Source organism: Myotis daubentonii, chromosome 3 (genome assembly GCF_963259705.1).
Source record: "Myotis daubentonii chromosome 3, mMyoDau2.1, whole genome shotgun sequence".
In the NCBI taxonomy this organism is placed as follows: Eukaryota; Metazoa; Chordata; class Mammalia; order Chiroptera; family Vespertilionidae; genus Myotis; species Myotis daubentonii.
The window spans coordinates 70,835,402-70,853,155 of NC_081842.1; the positions used below are offsets into that span (position 1 = coordinate 70,835,402).

Here is a 17,754-nt window from a genome sequence, read left to right on the forward strand (position 1 = left end):
AGCAGTGGGGGCGGGGTTGTGAGTGGGCAGCGCCAGGCCTGCCAAGGTGGGTGTCAGTGGGCCCCACCCTCTGATCATACCGCCAGTCCACCCACAGATAGGCCCTAATCACCGGCCAGACCTAGGAACCCTACCCATGCACGCATTTCATGCACCGGGCCTCTAGTAATAGGAATAAGATTACTGTTTTAAATATCCTTAGCAAGTCTGACATCAATAATCTCAGATTAATGAGAAAATTAAAACCTTTCAGTTATGCAACAATTTTTCTTTTATTTAGAGTATGGATAAGCAAAGGGATAAAATATCAACTTGCTCATTGATTCTTTTGATGGTTAGTTTTATGTGTCAATTTGGCTAAACTGTAGTATATAATTGTTTGGTCAAACACCTATCTAGATGATGATGTGAATGTATTTTTTTATATGTGATTAACATGTAAATCAGAAGACTTTAAGAAAATGAGAGGTGGGCCTCATCCAATCTTAAAAGACTCCCAAGACAGAAGGAACTCACAAAATGGCAACATTGATACCCTGCTGAATTTCCAGCCTCCTGGTCTGTTCTATAAATTTCAGACTTGTCAGCCTACAAAACCACATAAATCAATTCCTTAAAATAAATCTACCTTTCTCTCATTCATATGTATATATGAATTTTGCTCCTTACTAATACCATTACCTTAACACTATCATTATAGCTTCATCTGTGGTTGTTTACTAAGTATGATTCTTCATTTTGAAGATGAAGAAAAAGACACATCAAATAAGCACTCTGATCATTCATTCCCAATTCAAATTCATCACGTTGCTAGAAGAATGTTGTTGCTATATTTCCAAACACATTATAGTCCTAGACTTGATTTTTCTGTCCCAAGAAAATTTTAGGGATATGAAATATCAGAATTGGTGAGTTTCAATTGAAAAAACAGACTTAATCCAAATAATAACAGTAATAACAATATCAGTGTATTAGTAGTAACAGTAGCGGTAGAAATTACAATAATAGTTTGCATAACTAAAAAAGGAAAAAGCAGACGTGACTTCAAAGTTAAAAGGCTCTAACAATGTCATCAGGACTTCTGAGCCATCCTGACTTGATTTTTTCAGTAGAGTACTTATTCTCAGACATTTCTCTCATATGCCAGCTACCAAGCAATTCCAGCATCATCTTATCCTACATCTAACATTCCCAGTGGAAAGAGGGAGCTTCTAATTCCCAATAATTTTAAGTAAATTTCCAGAAACCACTCTAATTGTCCTCCTCTTGTCATATGCCTTTATCTAAATAAATCACTAGTAAGGGGATAGACTATGTTAATTGGCAGGAATAAGTCACCTGCTATAACTTGGAATGAAGGGAGGAAGGAAATAACCTTGCAGGAATGATGTAAAGCAAGCATGTCAACCTCACGGCCCGTGGGCCGCATGCCTTGTTTATTTGGCCCATGTTAGCCTTTGAGTTTGACCTGCTTGATGTAAGATGAGAGGTAGTGAAGAGAAAATTGGAAAAAATAAAACAATCTCAGAATGCTGTTACCAGAAGAATAGTAACATTTTCCAAGAATAAAAATTAAAAATAGAGGGTAATCTTTCTAGGGGGTATACTTGAACTTAGAGGTCTGTGATAGGTAGGTTTCTAAAATGGCCCATAAGATACTTCCTTCATAACCCACTTGATGTAACCCCCTCCTTGAAATGTCATCAGAGTCTGATAGAATATGGAATATGATGAAATATTACTCCATGATTATGTTGCATTATATGGCAAAAAGGATTTTGCAGATATAAATTCCCCAATCAGTTGACTTTAAGTGAATCAAAAGGAAAATTATCCCTGATGGGGCTGACCTAATCAGGTAAGGAGTTTCAGAGAGACTGGATTGCCCTGACCGGTTTGGCTCAGTGGACAGAGCGTCAGCCTGCGGACTCAAGGGTCCCAGGTTCGATTCTGGTCAAGGTACCTTGGTTGTGGGCACATCTCCAGTAGGGAGTGTGCAGGACCCAGCTGATCGATGTCTCTCTCATCTATGTTTCTAACTCTCTATCCCTCTCTCTTCCTCTCTGTAAAAAAACAATAAAATATATTTTGAAAAGAGAGAGAGAGAGGGGGAGAACCAAGATGGTGGCGTAAGGTACAGACCTGTGCGTGCTGCCTCCCACAACAACATCGAGACTACCAACTATAAGACAAAAAGCTATCATTCAGAACCATGGGAAAGCTGGCCCAGTGGAAGCTCTACAACTGGAAGGAAAGAAAGAAGAACATTGAGACTGAGTAGGTTGTGCAGAGGCTCCAAGAACGGAGGTAGGGAGTCGCGCGCCGGGTGGGCTGCAACTGGATGCGCAGTTTTTTTAATCGATAGGGGCTGCAGACTCTCGAGTCCACTGAGCTTGTTTGGGGTGGAATTCTGAGGTCCCAGACCCCTATGGGGAGAGGTGGGACGGCCTTGCAACGGGCTGGAGAGTGAGAGTGGCTGTCTCGCAGAGCTGCTCAGGCACTCAGGGACGAGAGACGCTGAGTCGCGGAGAGGTGAGGAGTTGCTGAGACGCCATTGCCCTTTGCACCGCCCTGGTGATTCTCCAAGAACAGAGGTGTGGAGTCATGTGCCAGGCGGGCTGCAACTGGATACACAGTTTTTTTCAATTGGAAGGGGATGCAGACTCTCAAATCCACTGAGCTTGTTTGGGACGGGATCCTGAGGTCCCAGACCCCTACAGGGAGAGGCGGGATGGCCTTGCAATGGGCCAGAGAGTGAGAGTGGCTGTCTCATGGAGTAACGGAGAGGCGAGGAGTCGCGGAGACACCATTGCCCTTTGCTCTGCCCTGGTGATTCCCGGGGACCCTGCCCTACTCAATTTACATCCCCACCCAAGCTGTGCTAGTGGCACAAAGAGAACCACCAGCGCTTTTGCAGCCCAGGCAAGCAGAATGCAGATTTCAACTCCTCGCATACATAAGGGACACACTCAAGAAGCAGAATCAGGTTCAGAGGAAGCCAGAGCCGGAGCTGGACCCGGCTGGGCCGGCGACGTGGAACTGCTATACCAGCAAACGCACAGGCAGGTCCACCAGATCCAGTCTCACATGGGAGGCTGAGACGGCCCTGGTGAGGCTGAGGCAGCCCCAGTGAGGCTGGGATGGTCCCGGTGAGGTTGAATCAGCCCCAGTGAGGTCTAGATGCCACCAGTGAGGTCGAGACGGCCCCGGTGAGGTCGAGATGGTCCCGGTGAGGTTGAGACAGCCCATGTGAGGTTGAGACGGCCCATATGAGGCTGAGACGGCCCCAGTGAGGCTGAGACGGCCCCGGTGAGGCTGAGACGGCCTCTGTGAGGCTGAGACAGCCCCAGTGAGGTTGAGACAGCCCTGTGAGGCTGAGACGGCCCCGGTGAGGCTGAGATGGCCCCTGTGAGACTGAGATGACCCCTGGGAAGCTGAGAAAAATACCACATGAACTCACTCATTTATGGATAATAAGGACCATTATAGACTGATGAACAAAAATGGATACAGAGGCAGAACAGCATTGAGCAGACTGTCAAACTACAGTGGGAACCCTGGGGAGGGTTGAGGTGGGTAGGAGATCAACCAAAGGACTTGTATGCATGCATATGAGAATAACCAATGGACACAAGACACTGGGTGGGTGGGGACAGCCAGGTGAATGTCAAGGGGAGGAAAAAAGGAGACATGTGTAATACTCATTGTAATACTTTAAGAAATAAAAATAAATTAAAATTAAAATTAAAAAAGAGAGAGAGACTGGGTCTTTTTTTATTCCAGCGAATTTTTATTCCAGTCTTTTTTTATTCCAACGAATTTTTGGAGAGTTTGTTCTAGGTCTGTGAACTATGCTGTTGGTATTTTAATGGGGAGTGCATTGAATATATAGATTGCTTTGGGTAGTATAAACATTTTAATGATGTTGATTCTACCAATCCATGAACACGATATGTTCTTCCATCTGTTTATGTCTTCCTCTATCTCTTTTTTCAGTGTCCTGTAGTTTTCCACGTACAGGTCTTTTACCTCCATAGTTAAGTTTATTCATAAGTATCTTAATTTTTTGGTGCAATGGTAAATGGGATTGTTTTTTTAATTTTCTCTTTCTGTAAGCTCACTATTGTATCCATTTTTGTTCATCAGTCTATAATGGTCCATATAAAAATGCCATAGATTTCTGAGCATTAATTTTGTATCCTGCTACATTGCCAAATTTATTTATTAAGTCTAATAATTTTTTGATGGAGTCTTTAGGGTTTCTATGTACAGTATCATCCCATCTGCGAATAATGATAGCAGCCACTGTGGAGAACAGTATGGAGTTTCCTCAAAAACTAAAAATGGAACTCCCATTTGAACCATTTATTCCACTTCTAGGAATATATCCCAAGAAACTAGAAACACCCATCAGAAAGGATATATGCACCCCTACGTTCATAGCAGCACAATTCACCATAGCTACAATTTAGAAACAGCCTAAGTGCCCATCAGCAGATGAGTGGATAAGAAAACTGTGGTACATCTACACAATAGAATACTATACTGCTATAAAAAGGAAGGAACTCCTACAATTTTCAACAGCATGTATGGAGCTGAAGAGCATTATGCTAAGCGAAATAAGCCAGTCAGAGAAAGATAAATATCACTTGATCTTACTCATTTGTGGAATATGATGAATAACCTAAACTGATGAACAAAAACAGATCCAAGGACAGAGAAGTATTGATCAGACTGTCAAACCTCAGAGGGAAGGCAGGAGAGGGTGGGGGGAGGGGGAGAGATCAACCAAAGGATTATATGCATGCATATAAGCATAACCAATGGACACAGACATTAGGGGGGTAAGGGCACAAGCGAGGGAGGGGCAATGGAGGGCCGTAATATGTAATACCATAATCAATAAAGAAAAAAATAACATAATAATAATAATAAATGTCCTTCCTACATCCAGAGAGAGAGAGAGAGAGAGAGAGAGAGAGAGAGAAGAACTGGAATTATCAGTGAGCTCTCCTGCTAGATAGTCATGTCATCAATTGTCTTTTTAGATGAGGTCATGTGCTAAGACCTGAGGGTGGCCTTTAAAAGCTGAGAACAACACTAACCAACAGCAAGTGATAAAATTGTGCTGCTGTAAAAAAGGAACTCCTACCATTTGCAACAGCATGGACGGACCTTTTATAACCACAAGTGACTGAATTCTGTTAATAGCCTAAAGGAGCTGAGGAAAATCCCCCAGCTGCAAATAAGACCACAGCACTGGCCAACAGCTGGATATCAGCCTCGTGAGAAGCAGAGCAGAGAACCCAGTTATGTCATCCTGGCATTTCTCATCCACAGATACTATGAAGAAAGCATGGTGCTGTTTAAGTTTATAGTAATTTGTTACACAGCAATAGGACTTGAACACAAGGTCACTTTTAAAATTCCTTTGGGTTTTCATTTTGTGACAGGCAACACAATATACAAAACTGCACACAGTGTATTAATAATGATGATTTTGGTGTTAGAAACAGTTTTCTTTGAATATTTTTAGTTGCTAAGGGTGGTCAATATGATCATTTTAAGATTTGAAAGGGGTTGTTCCCGACACTCCTGCAATGTGCCCTGCAGCTGAGTTTTAGGCATACTATTTGGCAAAATTATCCAGGACTTCACTTCACTTGCTGAGCAAAAGGAGAAAACTGTTAGTCGTTTACATTACAAACAGTTTTCTTTGTCACAAAGAGCAATCTGCATTTCTCAAAATCTATTGAGTCCTTTCAAAGCTATACCTGCTGTGCTCTAATCAGGAGATGCCTACTGAATCTTTAATACCCCAAAGAGATGGAAGAAAGTCAGAATATGGTTTTTTTAAAAAAAGTTCTTTGCTGTTGAATTCATGCACAAAACTCTAGAATCTTTACCAAAAATAATACATTTTGAAAGAACCAAGAGTCAGAAAATGTGTTGTTTCCTTCCTGAATCTTTCACTTCCTGGCCATGTGACCTTGAAAAAAAGCTCTTCTGTATAAAAGATTGAATAAACCCTAAGAAATAGAATCAGTGAAAGGACTCCATGAAAATTATGTATGTTAAGTGCTTTGTAAGTTCTAAAGTGATAACTAAAACTTAAATATAGGGTAATATATTTGTTTAAATGAAGGGCTTTTTCCCTCCCCAAAACAGTATATTGCAGACACCAGCATGCTCAAAATAAAAACCACTTAGGAATGATGAAGCATTGAACATAAATGATCTTTTGATTGCATTGTAAAGTGTGATCTATTGAAGTGTTGATACTGGAAAACAAATTACACTAATCAGGCTCTTAAATAAAACTTACCCTCTTTGTAAAGTTTATGTATAGGGACACATTTAAATTGCTTAGTAAATTAAAGCAATTATTAAGTTAATTGTTATTGGCCTAAGAGTCTTGATTTATTAGTGTAATTAAGGTTGTATAAGAATGAATCTTGGAACAGGAGGATTTTTTTCCTTTTTTTTAACTTCCTTTGATAAGACCTTAATAGGAATCCAAAATCATTTATATCCTGACAGGTATGAGTCCAGTGAGTTTGGGATGATTTTAGGAAAAGCAGAGATTCAAACTTCTACGACATTTAGGATACAAAAGATACAGTGAGAACATTACTCCATCTTCTGACTTATTGCTAACTTTGCATTCTCCTGGAAAGTTTTTGTAGCATTTCCTTTAAATGATTCCTCGCCTGGCCGGTATGGCTCAGTGGTTGAGTGTTGATCCATGAACCAAGAGTCCCTGGTTAAATTCCCAGTCAGGGCACATGCCTGAGTTGTGGACTTGATCCCCAGTAGGGGTCATTCAGGAAATAGCCGAACAATGTCTCTGTCTCATTTATGTTTCTATCTCTCTAGATCCCTCCCTTCCTCTCTCTCTCAAATCAACAACAACAACAACAACTAATAATAATAATAATAAAATGATTCCTGCATACATCATATACAATATTTTGTTATTCAGGGAAAAGAAGAGAATTTCTCTATAAATATATCTTAGACAGGGACTTTGGGGTAAGTCTATAAACTGCACTGTCTGACTACTTCATGCTGCAATTCAGAAATCCAACATAACTTATTCCCTAGATTCTCCTGGGATCCTACCTTTGTCTTCCAATTGTTTTGGATGAGAGCCCTTCTCCACTACCAGGAACTCCACCTGACCTAGAAAGCTGTGGCTCTTTCAGTAGTTTTGCCCAAAGATACAAAATTCTCTATTTCACAAGACAGCAATTTAGGGAAAAAAGAAAGCTTTTATTGCAATATCTGCTTTGTTCTATTTTTAATAAAAACCCTACAGCTAGAAAACCCTTTAAACTAGAACTATTTGTCAGATCAGAACAACTCAGTGCCTCCAACTCAACAAACATGGACACTAAAGTAAGAAGTAAATCCAGCAGGCACTGCCTTTTCCCACAAAACAGACTTAGGGACAAGAGGAAAATGTGTAACACAGAGCTATAAACTTCTAAAGTTACTTTGATTTAATCCATTAAGTCCCTGTAGGATTGTGAAAGTCTTGTTGATGCCAGATGGCTGTTCTGATTAATAAGATGATGCAGAAATTTAATGTGTCAAATCCAGGGCTATTTAACGTTATTTAAATTAGCCACTTAAAGAATGCTGCACCTTTCAAAGTGGGATTTTCACTGGAGAAACTGTGAGGGTCATTTCAGCAATTTAAAAAAAGATAATACTCAACACTGAAAGAGTAAATCCTTTAGTTAAAAAAGGGTAAATATAAAATTATACTACCGTATTATAATATTTTTCAGTTATTGCTATTGCTTTTGTGACTAGCTTTCTCTCAACTCCTATTACTAATATTATTCATTACTTTCAATTGTATACATTAGGCAAGGGGCAAGGAGCACATACCTAGTGGTATGTACCACTAAAAGATTGTTCCTTGTTTTTCTAGTCCATCAGTGGATACTTTCTTGACTCTGGGGCAGAGAAAATCCACAGGAATGATGTTCCAAAAACTAAAGCAAGAACTTAAGGATGAGCTTTAATAGAGTTCCTTCTAAGAACTCTGATAAAGCTAGGGGAGTACTGTTTATTGCAGGTGCCAAGTGTTGGTGAAATAAGATGGTATGAATTAATGGACCAGACAAGACCATAGCCTAATGAGATTTTTTACTCACCCACTGACAGATTGAGGCAGAGATCTGTGGCTTTATTCATTTGTTCATGCACCTGCTATCTGTATCACACTGTGTAGGAAGTGCTAAGAAAGATGTAACAAAGATGGCAGTGGAGTAGTTGGAAGCTACACTCACCTCCTCCTAGGATCAAACTGGAATTACAACTAAATTATAGAACACTCATCCTGAATAACCAAAATAAGCCTAGCTGAGGCAAATTCTTATAACCAAGGATTTACAGAAAAGGTCACATTGACACTGGTAGGAAGGGCAGAGACACCAAAAAGGCTGGCACCACTCCTGTGGGTGGTGGCTGAGATTCCAGAGGGATATCTCAGCTGAGGGGTGTTACCCTGAAAAGTGAGGCATCTCAACCCTGATTCAGGCTCCCCAGCCGAGAGCACCAGAGCCAGGAACAGGTGCCTATATAACATCTGGCTGTGAAATGACACTCTGGCCTTAAATGACACACTAGACCAGCTGGTTTAAATGGTACCTTCAGATCATTTTACCCCAAAGCAGTAGACTATATATTCTTTCCAAGTGAACAAGGAGGATGTTCTAGGATGGAACACATGTTAGGACACAAAATAAGTCTCTGTACATTTAAGATTGAAATCATATCAAACATCTTCTTTGACCATAATGGTTTGAAACTAATAATCAATTATAAGAAAAAAACTGGAAAACAAAGACATGGAAGTCAAATACCATGTTACTAAACAATGATGGGTTAACAATGAGATCAAGGAAGAAATCAAGATACCTTGAGACAAATGAAAATGAGAACACAACAACCCAAAACATTAAGGATATAGTCCTAAGAGGGACATTCATAGCATTACAGGCCTATCTCAAGAAACAAGAAAAATCTCAAATAAACAATCTAACTTTACACTAAAAGGAACTTGAAAAAGAACGTCACAGCCCAAAATGAATAGGAGGAAAGAGATAATAAAGATCACAGCAGAACTAAACAAAATAGACTAAAAAATACAAAAGATCAATGAAACCAAGAGCTAATTCTTTAAAAGATAAACAAGATTGACAAACCTTTAACCAGAATCATCAGGAAAAAAAGATAGAGAACCCAAGCAAATAAAATCAAAGAAATTCGAAACATTTTAAGAAAACATTGTGGCTGTTTGTTGAAGCATCATCTTGTACACCAAAAGAATTGCCGGTTTGCCCAGCCAGCATGGCTCAGGGGTTCAGCATCCACCTATGAACCAGGAGGTCATGGTTTGATTCCTGGTCAGGGCACATGCATAGGTTGTGAGCTTGATCTCCAGTGTGGAGTGTGCAGGAGGCAGCTGATCGATGATTCTCTTTCATCATTGATGTTTCTATCTCTCTCTCCCTCTACTTTCTTGTCTCTGAAATAAATTTTAAAAATATTTTCATAAAAAGATACCAATGGTATATTTCATAGAACTAGAACAAATATTCCATAAATTTATATGGTACCACAAAAGACCTTGGATAGCCATAGCAATCTTGACAAAGAAGGACAAATTTGAAGGAATTATGTTACCTGGTATAAAACTATATTACAAAGTCATAGTAATCAAAAAATCATGGTACTGGCATAAAAACAGACATATAGATTAATGGAACAAAATAGAGAGCCCAGAAATAAGCCCACAACTTTATGGTCAATTAATATTTGACAAGAAGGTAAAAACATACACTGGTTTAAAAATAATCTGTTCAATTAATGGTGTTGGTAAAAGTAGACAGATACATACAAAAAAAATTTAAACTAGATCACCTTCTTTCATCATACATAAGAATAAACTCAAAATGTATTAAAGACTTAAGTGTTAGGCTCGAAAACTTAAAAATCCTAGAAGAAAATTTAGGCAATAAAATCTTAGACATTTCTCATTGCAATATATTTTTTGATATGTCTCCGTGGGCAAGGGAAAGAAAAGAAAAAATAAACAGGACCGCATCAAACTAAAAAGCTTTTGCACAGCAAAAGAAACAATCAACAAGATATAAAGACAACCCACTGAATGGGAGAATATATTTGCCAATAATACATCTGATAAGCCATTAAAATCTAAGATTTTTAAAGAATTTATAAATCTCAACACCAAAACAAAACAAAACAAACAATCCACCCTGCTGGAGTTATTCACTGGTTGAGTGTTGACCTATGAACCGGGAGGTCACGTCTTGATTACCATCAGGGCACATGCCTGAGTTGCAGGCCCAATCCCCAGTGTGGGGTGTGCAGGAGACAGCTGATCAATGATTCTCTTTCATCACTGATGTTGCTATCTTTCTCTCTTCCTCTCCCTTCCTCTCTGAAATCAATAAAAATATATTTATTTAAAAAAGAAAAAAAAACAATCCAAATAATAATTGGGTAAAGGACCTGAAAAGACACTTCTGTAAAGATGACATACACCCAGAAATCAACCCAAGCCATTATGCACAGTTAATATTTGACAAAGGGGACAAGAGCAAACAATGTAGTTAAGACAGTCTCTTCAATTAATGGTGTTGGGAAAATTAAGCAGATACATGCAAAAAAATGAAACTAGAACACCAACTTACACCATACACGAAAATAAACTCAAAATGGATAAAGGACTTAAATGTAGGACAAGAAGTTATAAAAATCTTAGAAGAAGCCATAGGCAGCAAAATAACAGACATTTTTCATAGCAATATCTTTACCAATACAGCTCCTAGGGCAATGGAATCTAAGAAGAAAATAAACAAATGGGACTACATCAAAATAAAAAGCTTCTGCACAGCAAAAGAAACCATCAAAAAAGCAACAAGAAAGCCCACTGCATGGGAGAACATATTTGCCAATGTTATCTTCGATAAGGGTTTAATCTCCAAACTTTATAGGGAGCTCATACAACATAGCAAAAGGAAGATAAACAGTCCAATCAGAAAATTGGCAAAGGACCTAAATAGACACTTTTTGAAAGAGGACATACAGAAGGCCAAGAGACACATGAAAACATGCTCAAAGTCACTAGTCATCTGAAAGATGCAAATCAAAGCAACAATGCAGTATCATCTCACACCTGTCAGAATGGCCACCATCAACAAATGACAAGTCTGGTGAGGCTGTAGACAAAAAGGAACCCTCATGCACTGCTGGTGGGATGCAGACTGGTGCATCCACTGTGGAAAACAGTATGGAGTTTCCTCAAAAATTAAAAATGGAACTCCCATTTGACTCTGTGATCCCACTTCTAGGAATATATCCCAAGAAACCAGAAACACCAACCAGAAAGGATATATGCACCCCTATGTTCATAGCAGCACAATTCACCATAGCTAAGATTTGGAAACAGTCTAAGTTCCCATCAGCAGATAAGTAGATTAAAAAACAGTGGTACATCTACACAATGGAATACTATGCTGTTGTAAAAAAGAAGAAATTCTTACAATTTTCAATAGCATGTATGGACCTGGAGAGCATTATGCTAAGCGAAATAAGCCAGTCAGAGAAAGATAAATATCACATGACCTCATTCAATTGTGGAATATAATGAATAACATAAACTGATGAAAAAAATAGATCCAGAGACCTAGAAGCATCAAACAGACCATCCACCGTCAGAGGGAAGGCAGGAGTGGGTGGAATGGTAAGAGATAAACCAAAGGACTTGCATACATGCATATAAGCATAACCCATGGACACAGACAGTAGGGGAGTGAACGCATGTGCTGGGGGGTGGGAATGGCCGGGGAGAGGTCAATGGGGAAAAAAGGAGACATATGTAATACTTTAAACAATAAGGAATTTAAGTAGTCAAAAAAAATTTAAAAAGAACAGAAAAAAAAGTTGACATGCAGAATACCAATTGACATATGAACAAATGCACAACATCACTAATCATCAGGGAAATGCCAATTAAAACCACAATGAAGCATCATTTCATATCTATCAGAGTGGTTATCATCAATAAATCAACAAACAACAAGTATTGACGAGGATGTAGAGAAAAGGGAACCCTTGCGCCCAGCTGGTGTGACTCAGTGGTTGAGCATCGACCTATGAATGAGGAGGTCATGGTTCAATTCCTGGTCAGTGGAAAAACTGGAAAATTTTATCAAAGTCTATAGATTTGATAATAGTATTGTATTATTTATTTTTATTATTGTACTGTGATTATATAAAACATTTTTTTCATTTTTAAGACCCACACAGAGGTATCTACACTAATAAAAGAAAAAAATGGTAATTGGCGTACGACGCTACCCTTTTCATTGGCTAATCAGGGCTATATGCAAATTAACTGCCAACTAAGATTGGCAGTTAACTGACAACTAAGATTGGCAGTTAACTGCCAACTAAGATTGGCAGTTAACTGACAACAAGATGGCGGTTAATTTGCATATGTAGGCACAATGCAGGGAGGCGAAAGGGAAAGCAGGAAGAAGCCCCCTGCCACTGACAGTGATCGGAAACCCAGGGGGGAGCTAAGAGCTGGGGGGTGATAGCAGGAAGTAGGGGTGGAGCCAGCGATGGGAGCTGGGCACAGTCAAAGCTGGCAGTCCCAGGAGCTAGGGGTCCCTTGCCTGGGCCTAAAGCGAAGCCCACGATCGCGGGGCCGCTGCAGCTGTGGGTCCCCGCTGCCCAGACCGGACGCCTAGGCCAGAGGCATCAGGCCTGGGCAACGGGCCGATCCTGTGATTGGAGGGTGATGGGGGTCAATGCCTGATGGCTCCCAGTATGTGAGAGGGGGCAGGCTGGGCTGAGGGACACTCCCCCCCCTCCGCCCCCACACCCAGTGCACGAATTTCGTGCACCGGGCCCCTAGTTTAGAGATAAAGTTGTATCATAATTGCCATTTATTCTCACAGTCCCCCACAAAAAAATGTATAAATATTTAAAAAGAGAGAAAGAGGAAAGGAAGGAAGTAAAGAAGGAAGAATGAAAAGAAAGAAAGAGAGAGAGAGAGAGAGAGAGAGAGAGAGAGAGAGAGAGAGAAAGGAAGGAAGGAAGGAAGGAAGGAAGGAAGGAAGGAAGGAAGGAAGGAAGGAAGGAAGGAAGGAAAGAAAGAAAGAAGGAAGGAAGGAAGGGAGAAAGAAAGAAAGAAAGAAAGAAAGAAAGAAAGAAAGAAAGAAAGAAAGAAAGAAAGAAAGAGAGAGAGAGAGAGAGAGAGAAGGAAGGAAGGAAGGAAGGAAGGAAGGAAGGAAGGAAGGAAGGAAGGAAGGAAGGAAGGAAGGAGGGAAGGAAAAATGATAAATGAGGTAAAATCTTCAGATTTGGAAAATCTAGGTAAAGGTTATATGGAACTTCTTGTTTAAAAAAACTTTTTTAATCTAAAATAATTTCAAAAGAAAAATGTAATATTAAACAAAAGATTACCTTGTTTACAATATAAGAAATATTTTAGAGGGAGTCATACAGTAGAAATGCAAAGTATGAATTAATTTATTCATTTAATTGAACTAATTTTTACATTGAAATCAAGCAAATTAACACCTGATTTTGTTGATTCCTACCTTTCCACCACAGAGTATGATCTAATCATCTGTTTTTAGTTTATTTTTTATTATTAAGACATTCTTGCCAAAGCCGGTTTGGCTCAGCGGATAGAGCGTTGGCCTGCGGACTGAAAGGTCCCAGGTTCGCTTCCGGTCAAGGGCATGTACCTGGGTTGCAGGCACTTCCCCAGTGGGGGATGTGCAGGAGGCAGCTGATCGATGTTTCTCTCTCATTTCTCACTGATGTTTCTAACTCTCTTTCTCTCTCCCTTCCTCTCTGTAAAAAATCAATAAAATATATTAAAAAAAAAAAGACATTCTTAACTTTAGCAGTTTTAGTCTAGCTTTATGTCTAAAAGGAATAAAGGTTTTCCTTTCCTTCTCAACTTTCACTGGAGTATTTTTCAAAAATTTCTATTTTTCTGAAAATATATGCCACTTTGTCATTTAAATTTTCCTATCCTTCTTCCTACAAAACCATGTTCTCTTATTTTACATTCATGACCTAACCTAATTTCCACACTTAGTGACAGTCTCATCTACTTCTCCATTGCTTTGTGTCACTCTAAAATTAACTAACGTTCTATCTTATTAGTCTGCCCAGCATACTTTCATCTGCAGACTTAATGAGCAATCTCTCCATTCCATTATTGAGAAAGATGCTAACAAATTATTAGATTACTAGAGGCCCAGTGCACAAAATTCGTGCACTGCGGGTGTGTCCCTCAGCCCAGCCTGCACCTCTCCAATCTGGGACCCCTTGGGGGATGTCCAACTGCCAGTTTAAGCCGGTGGGATCGGGCCTAAACTGACAGTTGGACATCCCTCTCACAATTTAGGACTGCTGGCTCCCAACCACTCGCCCTCCTGTCTGCCTGATTGCTCCTAACTGCTTCTGCCTGCCAGCCCAATCACCCCTGACCACACCTTTGCCAGCCTGATCGACACCTAACTGCTCCCCTGCCAGCCCAATTTCCCCCAACTGTCCTCCCCTGCCCACTGGTCACCCCCAACTGCCCTCCCCTACAGGCCTGGTCCCCCCCAACTGCCATACCCTGCTGGCCTGGTCACCCCTAACTGCTCTCTTCTGCCGACCTGGTTGTCCCCAACTGCTTTCCCCTGCAGGCCTGGTCATTCCCAACTGCCCTCCTCTGCCAGCCTGGTCACCCACAACTGCCCTCCCCTGCTGACCATCTTGTGGCAGCCATCTTTTGACCACATGGGGGTGACCATCTTGTGCAATGACATGACAATCAATTTGCATATTACCTCTTTATTGTATAGGATAAGGCAGAATATGAAGAATCTCTCTCTCTCTCTCACACACACACACACACGCATGCATGCATGCATATGTACACACACGTTAATATAGATACACTAATTCTAAATTCTAAAAATTAGATGAGCCCTACCTGGTTTAGCTCAATGGATAGAACGTCGGCCTGTGGATTGAAAGATCCCAGGTTTGATTCCAGTCATGGGCACATGCCTGGGTTGTGGGCTCGATCCCCAGTGTGGGGCATGCAGGAGGCAGCCAATCAATGATTCTCATCATTGATATTTCTATCTCTCTCTCCCTCTTTCTTCCTCTCTGAAATAAATAAAAATATTTTTTTAATTAGATGAGAGAAGGAATCTCAATAGGAGCATGTCTGCTTCCTGAATGCCTTTTTGTTATGTTATTTGTGGTTATTCCATTGACCAAACACCACCACCAAATATATATACACTAGAGGCCCAGTGCACAAAAATGTGTGCACTCGTGGGGGTCCCTCAGCCCGGCCTGTGCCCTCTTGCAGTCTGGGAACCCTCGGGAGATGTCAACCTGCAGGCTTAGGTCCGCTTTCTGAGGGGATCAGGCCTAAGCTGGCAGTCAGACATCCCTCTGGCAGCCCAGAAGCCCTTGGGGGATGTCCACTTGCCAGTTGGGAGCAGGCCTAAGCTGCAGTTGGACATTCTTAGGACTGCTGAGGAGGCGGGAGAGGCTCCCACCGCCACCACTGTGCTGGCAGCCATCAGCCTTGCTTGTGGCTGAGCAGAGCTCCCTCTGTGGGAGTGCACTGACCACCAGAGGGCATCTCCTGCATTGAGCATCTGCCCCCCGGTGGTCAGTGTGTGTCATAGTGACCAGTCATTCCCAGTCGTTCTGCTGTTAGAGTCCATTTACATATTACCCTTTTATTATATAGGATAGAGGCCTGGTACATGAATGGGGGCCGGCTGGTTTGCTCTGTAGGATGTCCCGGATCAGGGTGGGGGTCCCGCTGGGGTACCTGGAAGCCTGGGTGAGGGATGATGGCTGTTTGCAGGCTGGTCAAGATCCCTAGTGGGGACCCTCACCCCATGGACGTGTGGCCAGCCTGGTTGAGGGCCTGATGCCCATTTTCAGGCTGGCCACACCCCTCAGTGACCCAAGTTCCCAGACTCTCCTTTTTTTCAGCAGGTATCTGGGATTTATTTATCTTCTATAATTGAAACTTTGTAGCCTTGAGTGGAGCCCAGTGCCAGCCAGGGCAGGTGGAAAGCTTGGCTTCCTCTATCGCCGGAGGCAACCCAAGCTTCCTGTTTGCTCCAGTTCTGTGGCCACAGCCATCTTTGTGATGGAGTGATGGAGTGATGGTTAATTTGCATATTAGTCTTTTATTAGATAGGATAAGATCTCCTGGCACTATGGGACAGTCTCACACTTGATCAACCAAAACATTGTGCTCTGCAGTCTATTTGCAGCTAGACTGTACCACATTGAAAACTGGATGAGTTGTCTAAGTGTCAGAGGTAGGGAGAGGTCAGCTGGCCTTTTTGGATCTCAATAGAAGTTGCAGAGATGCTGGAGAGGCCTGAGTCACCAGTCACTTTATTTTTATTTATTTATTTTTTGACATAGAACAACATTTGTATTACGTGAGCTAAGATCAAAGGGAAGAGGATTTGCTTGCCTTTCCGGACCTTGGTTTTCCTCAAGTAGAAATCTATCTCCTTGGCCTCTAGCACATAGCCATTTGTGTGGCCACATTGGCCTGGTCTTGAATTAATGCATGCAAGAAGCTTGCCATGCTGGAACTGCTCATCTAGAAGACTGCTGATATTGGCATTCTTTTTCTTTCATCATATTTCCTTTAAATTTTCTTTGATTGTTTTTGGTGTGTGTTTTTTTGCTTTGTTTTGTTTTTTGCTTAAAATCTCTTCCTCCTCAGGAGTCAGCTTGGCCCTCTTCTTGTGGCCCAGGGGCAGTGCCTAATGGGTCTTGTGCCACTGTCAGTACTGTGTGCTGTCACTGAGCATGATGCAGATGTTAACTAGGGTCTTGGTGCAGACCAGTTCATTGTTGGATGAACTGTAGCTGTAGACCACATAAATAACCCTTGTTTTTATGGGCCCAACATTCTGAGCTCCAGGAGAAGTTGCCCACATCCAGCTTCAAGGCATGGTACTTCTTGTTGCCTCCAGCACCTAGACCAGTGATGGCGAACCTTTTGAGCTCAGCGTGTCAGCATTTTGAAAAACCCTAACTTAACTCTGGTGCTGTGTCACATATAGAAATTTTTTGATATTTGCAACCATAGTAAAACAAATATTTATATTTTTGATATTTATTTTATATATTTAAATGCCATTTAATAGAGAAAAATCAACCAAAAAAATGAGTTCATGTGTCACCTCTGACACATGTGTCATAGGTTCACTATCACTGACCTAGACTGTGTGTATACAGTGGGGACCAATCTCAGTGCTGGCAGCAGGGTGCCCCTGCTCATATTTTCACTTCCTGTGGTAGGGCTTTCTCTTGCCCCGATTGTGCATGCCTGTGCCAGTTTTCCTGAGAGATGCCTGTGGCTGAGTTCCAGGTCCAGAGAGAGCTTAATTTCATTATAACCCAGGAAACTTAAGTTGGAGCGAGCTTTTCCTTAGGAAAAAAAAAAAAAACACACTCAAATTGACCCCCAGGTACAACTTTGTTTTTCTCCAGTGGAAAAAGTATCATCAAAAACACATTTTAGAGAGAAACCAAGATGGCGGCATAGGTAAACACCGGAAATTGCTGCCTCGCACAACCACTTCAAAACTACAACTAAAGACCAAACAGACGTCACTCAGAGCCACAGGAAGGCTGGCTGAGTGG

General features: G+C 41.2%; 1 pseudogene; it reads right to left on the minus strand.

The window, feature by feature from the left end:
* The window catches only part of LOC132229619 (small ribosomal subunit protein eS8-like), an 89,916-nt pseudogene extending 72,414 nt beyond the window's left edge, over window positions 1-17,502 (minus strand).
* Window positions 17,503-17,754: the final 252 nt, after the last annotated feature.